Source organism: Pongo pygmaeus, chromosome 12 (assembly GCF_028885625.2).
Source record: "Pongo pygmaeus isolate AG05252 chromosome 12, NHGRI_mPonPyg2-v2.0_pri, whole genome shotgun sequence".
Classification (NCBI taxonomy): Eukaryota; Metazoa; Chordata; class Mammalia; order Primates; family Hominidae; genus Pongo; species Pongo pygmaeus.
The window spans coordinates 89674318-89686349 of NC_072385.2; the positions used below are offsets into that span (position 1 = coordinate 89674318).

The 12032-nt window shown below is 46.0% G+C and overlaps 1 long non-coding RNA gene across 1 annotated transcript in view; it reads left to right on the forward strand.

The window, feature by feature from the left end:
* Positions 1 to 426: 426 nt before the first annotated feature.
* LOC129030541 (uncharacterized) overlaps positions 427 to 12032 on the forward strand; it is a 30753-nt gene continuing 19147 nt past the window's right edge. Inside the window, exon 1 of the long non-coding RNA XR_008500697.1 lies at positions 427 to 672. This is a non-coding gene — a long non-coding RNA (uncharacterized LOC129030541). The remainder of the gene's footprint in view (positions 673 to 12032) is intronic.

Sequence of the window (12032 nt, forward strand, 5' to 3'; positions counted from 1 at the left end):
AAACAGAAAAAAACAAAATTCTGATGCAGTACAGTAATAAAGTCCAGGTACTCTTCATTGGATAAACATGGACAGCACAGGTCATGCTATGCTTAATGGCTTCCAGACAGCCATGGTTTAGGCCCCTAGAGAGAGGAAGAGAGAAACTCAAAAGAGCAGAGCTACTTTTAAACAGTCAGAAGAGATATAATCGCAAGAAGCCAAGTCTTCCAAGGTTGGCTATAAGGCTCACTCAAGGAACACTTCTTTTCTTTTGAAAGAATGGCCACAGCTAGCCATGATTGAGAACTTCCCGTGTACCCACTACTGCTCTTAGTGCTTTACACATACTAGCCAAATAATCTTCACCCTGCCTAATAATGAGGTAGGTCCTATTATGACCTCTATTTGACAGATGAGGACACTGAAGCACAGCTATGTTAGGTGACTAAACCAAGATCATACTAGTAAATGGAGAAGAGATCTGAACCCACCTGCCCTGGCTTCAGAGTCTACAGGCTTGCTTAGCTGAGATCATCCACAGGAGAAGAGGGGACTGGTCATCGGGGGTTGGCTGGAATGATGATGCAGTGGAACTGGGGTGGGTTCGTGATGCTATGTACCCTTCTATGCAGCACTCGTTAAGCATTGTGCCATGTGTACAACACTAGGCCAGGTGTTGCCCTCAAGCAGGTAAGTAGAATCTAGTCCCTGGCCTTGAGAGGCTCCCAGTCTCAGGCGCAGACAGTCCTGTGGTAAGAGCAGTACAGGCTGAGATGTGGGGCCAAGATGGAGAAGTCCTGCCCCCTGCCTGGGAGGATTTATGGAGACATGAAGCATTCACCTGGGTCTGGAAGAGTGAGAGCTTTGGTATCTCTTAATCTCTGCTTCCTCCTTCTGTCCGGAAAATACTTGAAGGCCAAAGCAGGCAAAAGAAATTTCAGGAGATCCAGGTAGAAATAGCAACCAGACTGATTCAGAGCAGGAAAAACACCCTCTATATGAAACTCTGCCGAGATTGAGCAAGTCTGCTGAAGTCTCTGCACTGTGCCCTGGCCTTCTCTGCTGTCTGCAAGGGCTGAAGGCAGAGGGTGGTTGTTCTCCATAGGGTTCTCAGTGATGCTGCCATTGTGTCTGGAACCAGAACAAGAAGGCTGCTTCCTAGAGAAGGTTAGCAGTGTCTACAATCAGATAAGATCCACCACTCTGAAACCCTCCAAACACTGCAGATTGCGTGGCAGCTGGTGGCTTCCTGCAACTGCAGCTTCAAGCTAGTGGTATGGGACCTGCATGATCTTATCATCATCCCAGGTCACCTTCAGACCTCCTTAGATTATTCTCAAGGTGAGGAGGGGGTGATAAAACCCCAGAGTCAAACATTCTGCTTCTAATGTCACCTTTGCCACCAGTACCACCTAGTGGACTATAAAACAACTATTGTTTTAAATTATTGATTATCATTATTCACAAATTTTAAAATCCAGACAAATAAAAAGAAAAACCCATAAATATCTAACAAATGAAGATCTGTTAAATAAATTATAATGTGCCCATGCAATGAGATATTTAGCAGCCACTTAAAATGACAGTGTATAAGGCTGGGCGCAGTGGCTCACACCTGTAATCCCAGCACTTTGGGAGGCCGAGGCGGGTGGAACACTTGAGGTCAGAAGTTTCAGACCAGCCTGGGCAACATATTGAAACCCCATTTCTACTACAAATACAAAAAATTAGCCGAGTGTGGTGGCAGGCACCTGTAATCCCAGCTACTTGGGAGGCCGAGGCAGGAGAATCGTTTGAAGCTGGAAGGTGGAGGTTGCAGTGAGCCAAGATTGCACCACTGCACTCTAGCCTGGGCAGCAGAAGGAGACTCCATCTCAAAACTAAATAAATAAATAAATAAACAAATAAAATAAACTGACAGTGTATGGTTCACCCCTGTAATCCTAGCACTTTGAGAGGCCAAGGTAGGGGGATCGCTTGGGCCCAGGAGTTCAGGATCAGCCTGTTTCTGCAAAAACTAAAATTAAAAAAAAATCTGGGCATGATGGTGCATGCCTGTAGCTCAAGCTACTCAGGAGGCTGAGCTGGGAGGATCGCTTGAGCCTGGGAAGTCAAGGCTGCAGTGAGCTGTGATTGGGCCACTGCACTTCAGGCTCAGAAACAGAGTGAGACCCTGTCTTAAAATAATAAAATAAAATAAATATAATGTATATTTGTATTGATATGAAAAGATATTTGACATATTAATAAGTGAGAAAATAAGTTATAGCTTATAGATGTATATGTACATGTGAATAGCTATATGCACAGAAAACAAAGAAAGGTGGGAAAAAGCCTGGGAAGCTATCTGTCAGAATGTTAAATGTTGGTTATTTCCAGGTTATATCCTCATGGATAATTTTTTTTTTTTTTTTGAGACAGAGTCTTGCTCTGTTGCCCAGGCTGGAGTGCAGTGGTGGGATCTCAGCTCACTGCAGCCTCCACTTCAGCCTCCCAAGTAGCTGAGATTACAGGCACCTGCCACCACGTCCAGCTAATTTTTGTACTTTTGGTAGAGACGGGGTTTCACCATGTTGGCCAGGCTAGCCTTGAACTCCTAACCTCACATGATTCACCCACCTCAGCTTCCCAAAGTGCTGGGATTACAGGCACTCATGGATAATTTTTATTTTTTATCTCCATTCTTAATGTGCTTACAATCAATGAGTAATCATAAAAGGCCTGTCTGAATGACCCTCTTGGATGATTTTTAAAGTGAATGGCCTGACCCTGGGGTTTCATCACCCCCTTCTTACTTTGAGAATAACCTGAGCGACCCAAAGGTGACCTGTAATAGGTGGTAAGATCATGCCAGGTCACACGTGGCTGGAAGTTGGTATGGCAGAAAGCTGCCAATTGCAGTAAAATCTGCTGTGCTTGGGAGGTTTTTTGTTGTTTTTGTTTTTGTTTTGAGACAAGGTCTTGCTCTGTCAGGCTGGAGTGCAGTGATGCAATCACAGCTCACTGCAGCCTCGGCCTCGTGGGCTCAATTCATCCTCCCACTCAGCCTCCCTAGTAGCTGGGTCCACAGGCATGCACCACTATGCCAGGCTAATTTTTGTATTTTTATAGAGATAGAGTTTTGTCATGTTGCCAATGCTGGTCTTGAACTCCTTGGCTCAAGTAATCTACCCACATCAGCCTCCCAGAGTTCTTGGCCAAGGAAGTTTTTTGGGTAACAAGGCATAATTCTGACCGTAGACATTGCTAATTTTCTCCTTTCTGCCCTAGTTTCCAGAGTCAATGGTGACTCCATCAGGTGACTTTACCTGAGACCAACTGCTGTGTCCTCACCTCTTTCAAACAGCAGTGCTGGTCTAGGTCAGCTCAGATAACTCCCCACCAAGCACCGGTTTTATTTACTCTCCTTCTACAGCCAAGTCTCAACTCAATCAGGAGTGAGCCTCAGCTGAGAGCAGATGACTTTACTCACTATTATTTCTGCATTTACCTCTTGCCCAAGAGTCCAGCTCACTTTCCCACGGTAAATTATTTATATTCAAAAGCTCAGAAAAAGTCCTTGATCTTCTCCCAGTTCCTCCAGAGTCTTGCCTCCAGCATTTTAACTCTCTCCCTCTGTTGTCTTGCTGGATATCTTCCTTAGCTCTGGGGTCTTCCCCCTACTTTTAGGCCTGGAGTTTGGGGGAAGTGGGGAACTGAGTAAACGATACCAGTTCCTGAAGAGCCAGACCCTCAGCCTATTTAGCAAGATCAGGGCTCCTCTCTCTGGACAGGATTGGAGTGGCCTCTGTAGTTATGCTGAACTGCTCCAGCAAGAGGATACGGGAGCTCTTTCCCACTCAGTCCTTTCCTCGTACTTCATTCCAGCATGCACACCCATGCACACATATACATAAAGGAATTCAACACATCTGGAAATGACATGCGCGCAGTCATGCATGCATTCATGCGCCATATACACACCCTAACACATATGTAGATACACACCGACATGAGCTTTCTGAGGCACCCATACATATAAGTATATAAACACAGGCATCATATACATATAAGTGTATAGACACAGTATATAAATATATAACACACAGGCATTATACAGACATTCAAACATTGTTATCAACATCAGATACGCACAGACATAACTGTACATTCTATCATACACAGACGTCAATCTTCGTATTTAATCACACAGACATAAGCATACATGAGTCTACTTAGTACAGGCAAAGAAGACAGTGACAAGTGATCTGTCCCCAGCAGAGACCACTACTACCCACCCTGACACGGGGATTGCTTTGTTTCCTAGGAAGTTTTTGCAGGAAGTTGTCTGTGCATTTGACAAAGAGTTCATCCCTCCTCCGTCTCCCGCTCCCTGGCCAGCTTCCTCCTCCCTGTCCCCCTTGTGGCCCCATTCTTTCATCCATAGCTGTGCCTGGCCAAGAAGAATGCTAATCACCATGACAGGAACTATTTCCACCTGTTTACATCTCTGCTTGCCTCCCCCTGATGCCATTTTAGACTCTGCCAAGCAGCCGAGGAGGCCTGCTGTGCGGGCCAGCTTGAGAGAGGGAAAGGAATGAGCGAGAGGACAGTTGGAGTGTGAAAAGGACCCGTCGCTAAGTGTCTCCCCATTCCAACAGCCACACACAAGATGCACATAATTGCTTTTAGCACAGCGGGATGGATAGAGATACAAAAGGTCAAATCAAGGATTTGTCCCATAATATCTTTGCTAAGCAGCAGCGTCAGACATTGGAAAAGCATATTCATGAATTGAGTTGCCAGAGTATGGGGCAGGCTTTTCAGAGGCGGCTGTGTGTTCCCTCTTTGAGGTGTGCCTGCCGTGGTGATTGGATTCAAATGGAGCAAGTGACTTCTCAATGCTCAACAAAGCTCTGCCTGTGAATTGGACTAAATAGACTACTTGGCAGGCAGCTGAGATAACTATGCTAAGTGAATTTCATAGTTGCTCCCACTCCCCTTAAGCTGAAGCCTACTGGAAAACGCAGGATCAAGGCCAAACTCCTGAGACCGGCATTCAAGGGCCTCCACCATCTGACCCAAATCTATCTTGCTAGGTATTTCCCAACACGAAAGTCAGACGTCCACCCCACTGGGCACTGTGCTGGTCTCTGAGCACTTTGGGAGGCTGAGGCAGGCCTGGCCAACATGGTAAAACCACATCTCTACTAAAAATACAAAAATTAGCTGGGCGTGATGGCGCACGCCTATAATCCCAGCTACTTAGGAGGCTGAGGCAGGAGAATTGCTTGAACCTGGGAGGCGGAGGTTGTAATGAGCCAAGATGGTACCACTGCACTCCAGCCTGAGTGACAGAGTGAGACTCCCTCTCAAAAAAAAAAAAAAAAGACAGGAAAAGGAAGAGAGAGACTAAGAACTATCACATTCCATTACCTGGTGACCATTGGTGACCTTAGGCAGCATGGTTTTCGTGAGGTTGTAGAGGCAAAAGCTCACTATAGGAATAGTGAACTTTTGAGAAACTTTGCAATACAGGGAAACAGATCAATGAGATAAAGTAGTAGGATTAAAAAAGGATTTTTTTTAAAATGGGGTATAAAAACTGTCTTCAAAACACATTTGCTCACAATATGTCAGGATTGTACCAAAATTAAGTCTACTCTTGAGCTTTCTGTGGTTGAAGGAATCTCCACCCCAAGTTTCTGTGAAAACCAGGCCAGCTTATGCCTTATTTTAATCCCAGTCTTGTGGCTTTGTCCACATCAAACTTTCTCCTTCCCCAACATCCTGGCCAATTTATCATTCTTCCTTCCAGATTTCTCTTATTAACCTGTGAAGGAAGGGAGACGTTTTTTCAGGAGAACTGTATATTCTCTAGGAAACAGAACTGGCAAATCAGTTCTTCCTGCAAGTTAAAAAGCTGTAACAAGTAATTTTTAGAAATTTAATGTTCTCCATAGGAAAAAAATACCCAGCCTATGAACTGCAGAGATGCATTTTCAGTTTTCAGAAAATACTCTGTGTGTCAGGCACATAGTTTCATTAGGCTATTGTGTGGAGTGAGCTATTGTGAGGGATCTGTCATGTCTCCATCATTTCCAACCCCCATTGGGGTTTAATCACATTCAGGGCTATTTGCAACTATGGCTTCCCATTTCAAATCACATTAGGCCAAAATTAGGTCTATAACTTATACTTTGGGGTCCAAGTCTTCAACATTTTCCATCCACATATCATACTGGTTAAGTTGCTTCTGAGTGTTGTAAATAAAAAATAAAATAGAAATATCAGGAGTTAGAACTTGAGGCCGGGGGTAGTGGCTCACACCTGTAATCCCAGCACTTTGGGAGGCTGAGGCGGGAAGATCACTTGAGGTCAGGAGTTCAAGACCAGCCTGGCCAACATGGCGAAACCCTGTCTCTACTAAAAATACAAAAATTAGCCGGGCGTGGTGGTGCGTGCCTGTATTCCCAGCTACTCGGGAGGCTGAAGCATGAGAATTGCTTAAGCCTGGGAGGCAGAGGTAAGCCGAGATTGTGCTACTGCACTGCAGTCTGGGCGACAGAGTGAGGCTCCATCTCAAAAAAAAAAAAAAAAAGTTAGAACTTGAGAACAACTGACATTGTGATTTTCCTGAAGGTCGTCTCCAGTGGGAAAATAACTGGAAGGGCTACTCCTCTTTCATCAGAGGTGTGGGTGGAATCTTGTTAATCTCATCCCAATGTCTGTGAAAAGGTTAGTTGTCCCCCTCAAGGCAATGAGTCTTTTTGAATGGCAATTTGGGACTGGCTCTTGGCTTTTACATAGTCCCTGCCAGTTAGAGTTGCACAGGTTGTAAATAATGCCTCCTGGAGTGGTGCAGTGCACAACCTACACAACTATATGCTGCAGCCAGGCTTCAAGGCAAAAGAGAATGTACGCAAAACGACGGTGCAAGTACTTGGTGTTTTTTCCCCTACAGTGGCCTTGCCTTTACTGCCACTGAATCCGTCTCCACTTTCCTCCACTGAAAAGGGCTGAGGGCACTCAACATGCAACCCCCATCAACCCATTCAAAAATATTCTGTGCGTGACATCGACTGCTGCATTTGCAACCGTGATGCACAAAGGAAACCCCAATCCAACCTTGAGATCTATGTGCCCAGCAAAATGGCTCCCATATCCCTGAACAGAGAGCACTGGAACATCATTGTACTCAGAGCACTCACATACTGCACACCTCCAGCTGAGGCTGAACTGCACCACCAGCTCCCACTGCTTCAGCAGTACGACAGCACTCATGGATTCTGCAGCCCCTCTTTCTCCACTCCTCTCCTCCTCTGCCATCTTCTTCTCTGCCCTCTGCACAGAATGCTGGTTCCACCATGGAAAGACCACAGTTCCTTGAGGTCTCTGAGGTGGCTCTGGGTCCCTCAGAGGGAATCATCTACAAGGTCACAGCCTTTCTCTTGTGAATATCAGTTACATCTTACCAAAGACCCTTTCCTTTCCAGAGAGGAGTGAGGAGGAAAGAAAATCTCATTCTATCACACTCTAACCTGGGAAGTTCTTTACTCTTGATCCGAATCTGACTTCTAGTTTTGCCATGGCTCTCCTACATTCGACCTTCACCTGCTATAGCTCATTGTCATGGTTCTCTTCAATATTTTCTTCTACAGGCTGGATTTCCCTAGTTTCTCCTCTGTGCTCTCGTATGACCTAGTTTCTGAACTCCTCACCACCATAGTCAGCCCACCCCTCATCTATCCTTATAAAACCCAAGGCCAGAAGTGAACATTCACCCAGATGCAGTTACAAGGGAGGAGATTCCATCTATTTTCTTGGATATGTTACAACTTTATTTGGCATAAAGTAGTTATGGGGATTATAATGTGCTTCAAGGACTGGCCTTTTGAAAATAGACTGGATTTAAGCTATTGCTCTATGGGACATGGTGTTAGGTTTTTGTTGTCATTGTTGTTTGTTTTGGGACACGGTCTCACTCTGTCACCCAGGCTAGCGTGCAGTGGCACGATAATGGCTCACTGCAGCCTGGCCCTCCCTGGCTCAGTTGATTCTCCCACTTCAGCCTTCCAAGTAGCTGGAACTACAGGCAAGCACCACCATACCTGGCTAACTTTTTGTATTTTTTTTGTAGAAATGGGGTTTCGCCATGTTGCCAAGCTGGTCTCAAACTCCTAGGCTCAAGTGATCCTCCCACCTTGGCTTCCCAAAGTGCTGGGATTACAAGTGTGAGCCACAGTGCCTGGCCTCTATGGGACATGTTTTTAAATGACTACATGTCTTTGATATATTCGGGAAAACCTATTGGACAATATGATCGGTCCTGTGTGACCTTCAGTAGATCCTTTCCCCATTGTGGGTCTCAACAACTGATATGGTTTGGCTATGTCCCCACCCGAGTCTCATCTTGAATTGTAGCTCCCATAATTCCCGCGTGTTGTGGGAGGGACCCAGTGGGAGATAACAGAATCATGGGGCTGGTTTCCCCCATACTGTTCTCATGGTAGTAAACAAGTCTCACGAGATCTGATGATTTTATAAGGAATTTTCCCCTTTTGCTTGGCTCTCGTTCTCTCTTGTCTGCCGCCATTTAAGATGTGCCTTTCACCTTCCACTATGATTGTGAGGCCTCCCCACCCACGTGGAACTGTGAGTACATTAAACTTCTTTTTCTCTATAAATTACCCAGTCTTGGGTATGTCTTTCTCAGCAGCATGAAAATGGACTAATGCAACAACTTTATCAAGAAAATAGGGGTGTTATTTTGATGATCTCTAAGCTTTTTGAGATTTGTTCTTTTTCCTTAGGGACCCAAGTGTTACTAAAACTAAAGTGCAACCTCCCACCTCCCAACTCTGCTACCCATGCACACATGGTTGGAGCTGCAAGACCAGGTTTTCCTCCATCCCTTACCCTGAGTGAGGAATATGGTGAGAAGGAGGGAAAGGGCATTGGGGGTGGGAGTGTGGTCACTTCTCTAAATCCAGGACCAAGAGACCAAGGGTACTGAGAGGCAGAGCCAAGGTCCATTCTTTGTTTCCTCATCTGAGCCAGGCTAAGTTGGTGGAAATTGGGGGCAGAAGAGAGAGGATGGACAAAGGGGACATCTAAATTGTATCCCCCTTTCCCTGATTTCCTTCTTGCAGGTCTGTGCCAGGCGGGAGACACTGCAAGGTCTGTGGATGATGGTCTCATCTCTACATGTGCTCCTGTTGGGGAATTTCTCTCTTTTTCCCAATGATTTCTTACTGTGACATTTACGGGAGGAGAGAAATAGTCTCTGGAAGCATAAAGAAAGGGAGGGCCTGACTGTGCCCCAGAAATGTCCTGTGGCTACGTGTCCAGGAGAGCAGAGTCTCAGTTTTAGCTTTCTCCATCCATCCTCCCCCTTCACTCTAAGTGTGCTCCAGAATTTCCACCTTAGGCCAGGTATGGTGGCTCATGCCTGTAATCCCAGCACTTTGGGAGGCCGAGGTGGGTAGATCAACTGAGGTCAGGAGTTCAAGACCAGCCTGACCAACATGGTGAAACTCTGTCTCTACTAAAAAAAATACAAAAATTAGCTGGGCGTGGTGGTGGGTGCCTGTAATCTCAGATGCTTGGAAGGCTGAGGCAGGAGAATCGCTTGAACCTGGGAGGCGGAAGTTGCAGTGAGCCGAGATTGCACCATTACACTCCAGCCTGGGCAACAGACTGAGACTCTGTCTCAAAAAAAAAAAAAAAGAATTTCCACTTTAAAGAGAGTCAATTACTTTTAGTCAGTTCTCAAAAGACCAAACCCTACCACTTAAATGTGACCCAGGTAGGAGAGAGACATTGCCTTGTTTTTCACAGCTTTCCGCTGGCTCATCTCTGACCCCAAGGTGCTCTGTGTTCACTGGGCTGATTTTGCTTCAAAGTTTCAGCTTCTCTTTGTCATTTCCTCAGCCAGCCCTGTGCCCTCCCTCTTTCCCCATCTCCTCAATTCCCCGGTTGTGTAGCCTTTACACAGTCTTCTCTGGTCTAATCTAATCTCCAACAAGCAGCCTCTTTTGCTCCTTTCTGTCTCTGACAAACCTAATTTATCTTGATGTGTCAACCTTTGGGCCACTGAGGCTGTGCTGACCTCTTCGGGGAGCTTGGCTTTTGTCCTACTCGGTAACCCCCTCTCCTGGGAGCCGTACCAACCTATTTTTCGTCACATTTGAGCTGGTTAAAAAAAAAAAAAAAAACCTAGACAGGCAGGCAGCCCACGCTGACTAAAGCTGTGAACATCTCTCCTTTCTTAAGGGGTCTTTCTCCCTCCTCTCTGCCTGTCTGGCAAGAGCCAGTAGCCAGAGGTGGAGGTGGAAACCTCAGTTACCATCACATCAGCTGGATAATAGTTCTAAAGATGCTGGACATGCTGACAAAGGGGCAAAGTATTCTGTATCATAGCATTTTTATTATATTCTATTATAATCATGTATCATTCTATTATAATCAGGTATCATGTATAATCATGTAGCATGTCATATTTGTATTCGTTTGCTAGGACTGCCCTAACAACATACCACAGTCTTGGGGGAGGGGGAGTGCTTAAGCAACAGATACTTATTTGCTCACAGTTCTGGAGGCGGGAAGTCCAACGTTGAGGTGTCAGCAGGTTTGGTTTCTTCCAAGACCTCCACTCGTGGCTTGCAAATGTCAACCCAGTTGTTGTCTCCTCACTTGGTCTTTCCTGTATGTGTGTGATTCTGTCGTATCTTTTAGTCCAAATTTCCTCTTACAAGGACATCAGTCAGACTGGATTAGGCTACCTTCTAATGGCCCCACTTTAACTAAGGCCCTGTCTCCAAATACAATCACATTCTGAGATACTGGGAGTGCCTCAAATTTCTGAGTAGAATATTTAAAGGGGACACAGTTCAGCCCATTACAATATTATTCCCCGATTCCATCATTGACTTACACTGAAGTCAGACCAAAAAAGATCGGTCTCAAATTGCAGTGTGTGGGATTTCAGCTAGATGTAAGAAAGATTCAGGCACTCCCAAATGGAGATCCTGGGAATGGGATCTCAACTGGGAGGGGGGAAGGAGGGTAAAGATGAAAGCAGGCATCCTAGAAAACAATACATTTCCAATTAGTTGATAGCCTTTCTAAAAGGAGGAGGCTAAGCCAGATGATTTCTGGATCCCAACATTAATTTATTCAATCAATCACTCATTTAGCAGACATTCACTGAGCCTCACCACGCGGCAGGCACAGGAATCCAGAAGCAAGTCCTTGAAGGTTCTTGCCCTTTAAGAGAACTTGTACTTATTGGTAAACCCTGGGTAGGATGGGAGGAGGGCAGGGGCAGCCAAAAGAAGAAGGGTGAAGAATGCTCTGAGGCTTGAACGTTAATAAAACCACAGACCCCAAGCCCAGTGGTCAGCCCAGGCTTGTACATTTCTTTCCTGGCACTCAGCAATGCACACACCCAGAGTAGAACCCTCTGTTTTTTTTTGTTTTTTTTTTTGAGACAGAGTCTCACTCTGTCACCCAGGCTGGAGTGCAGTGGCATGATCTTGGCTCACTGCAACCTCCGCCTCCCAGGTTCAAGTGATTCTCCTGCCTCAGCCTCCTGAGTAGCTGGGACTACAGGTGCGCACCACTACACCCCGCTATTTTTATTTTATTTTATTTTTTAAATTTTTACTAGAGACGGGGTTTCGCCATGTTGGCCAGGCTGGTCTAGAACTCCTGACTTCAGGTGGTCTGCCTGCCTCGGCCTCCCAAAGTGCTGGGATTACAGGCACCAGCCACCACACCCCGCCGGACCCTCTATTTGATAATAGGTTGCATAAAGCGTAACCTCGAGTTTCAGACATCCTGAAAGACCTTGAACCTTGGGCCAGCCCAAGAAAGCTGGAGACATTTCTCAGCCCCATACGGGGACAGGCAGGTGGGAGGTGGGTGTGGCTGGCAGCCCAGTGGAGTCACCATAGCCACAAACCATGAGGTTTGGGATCAAGTGGGCCCTGACCCTGATTCCACTGCAGCTGCAGGAGACAGGCAGGCATTCCCCATTCTCACATCAGACAGCTCTGGGGCCTCCCACT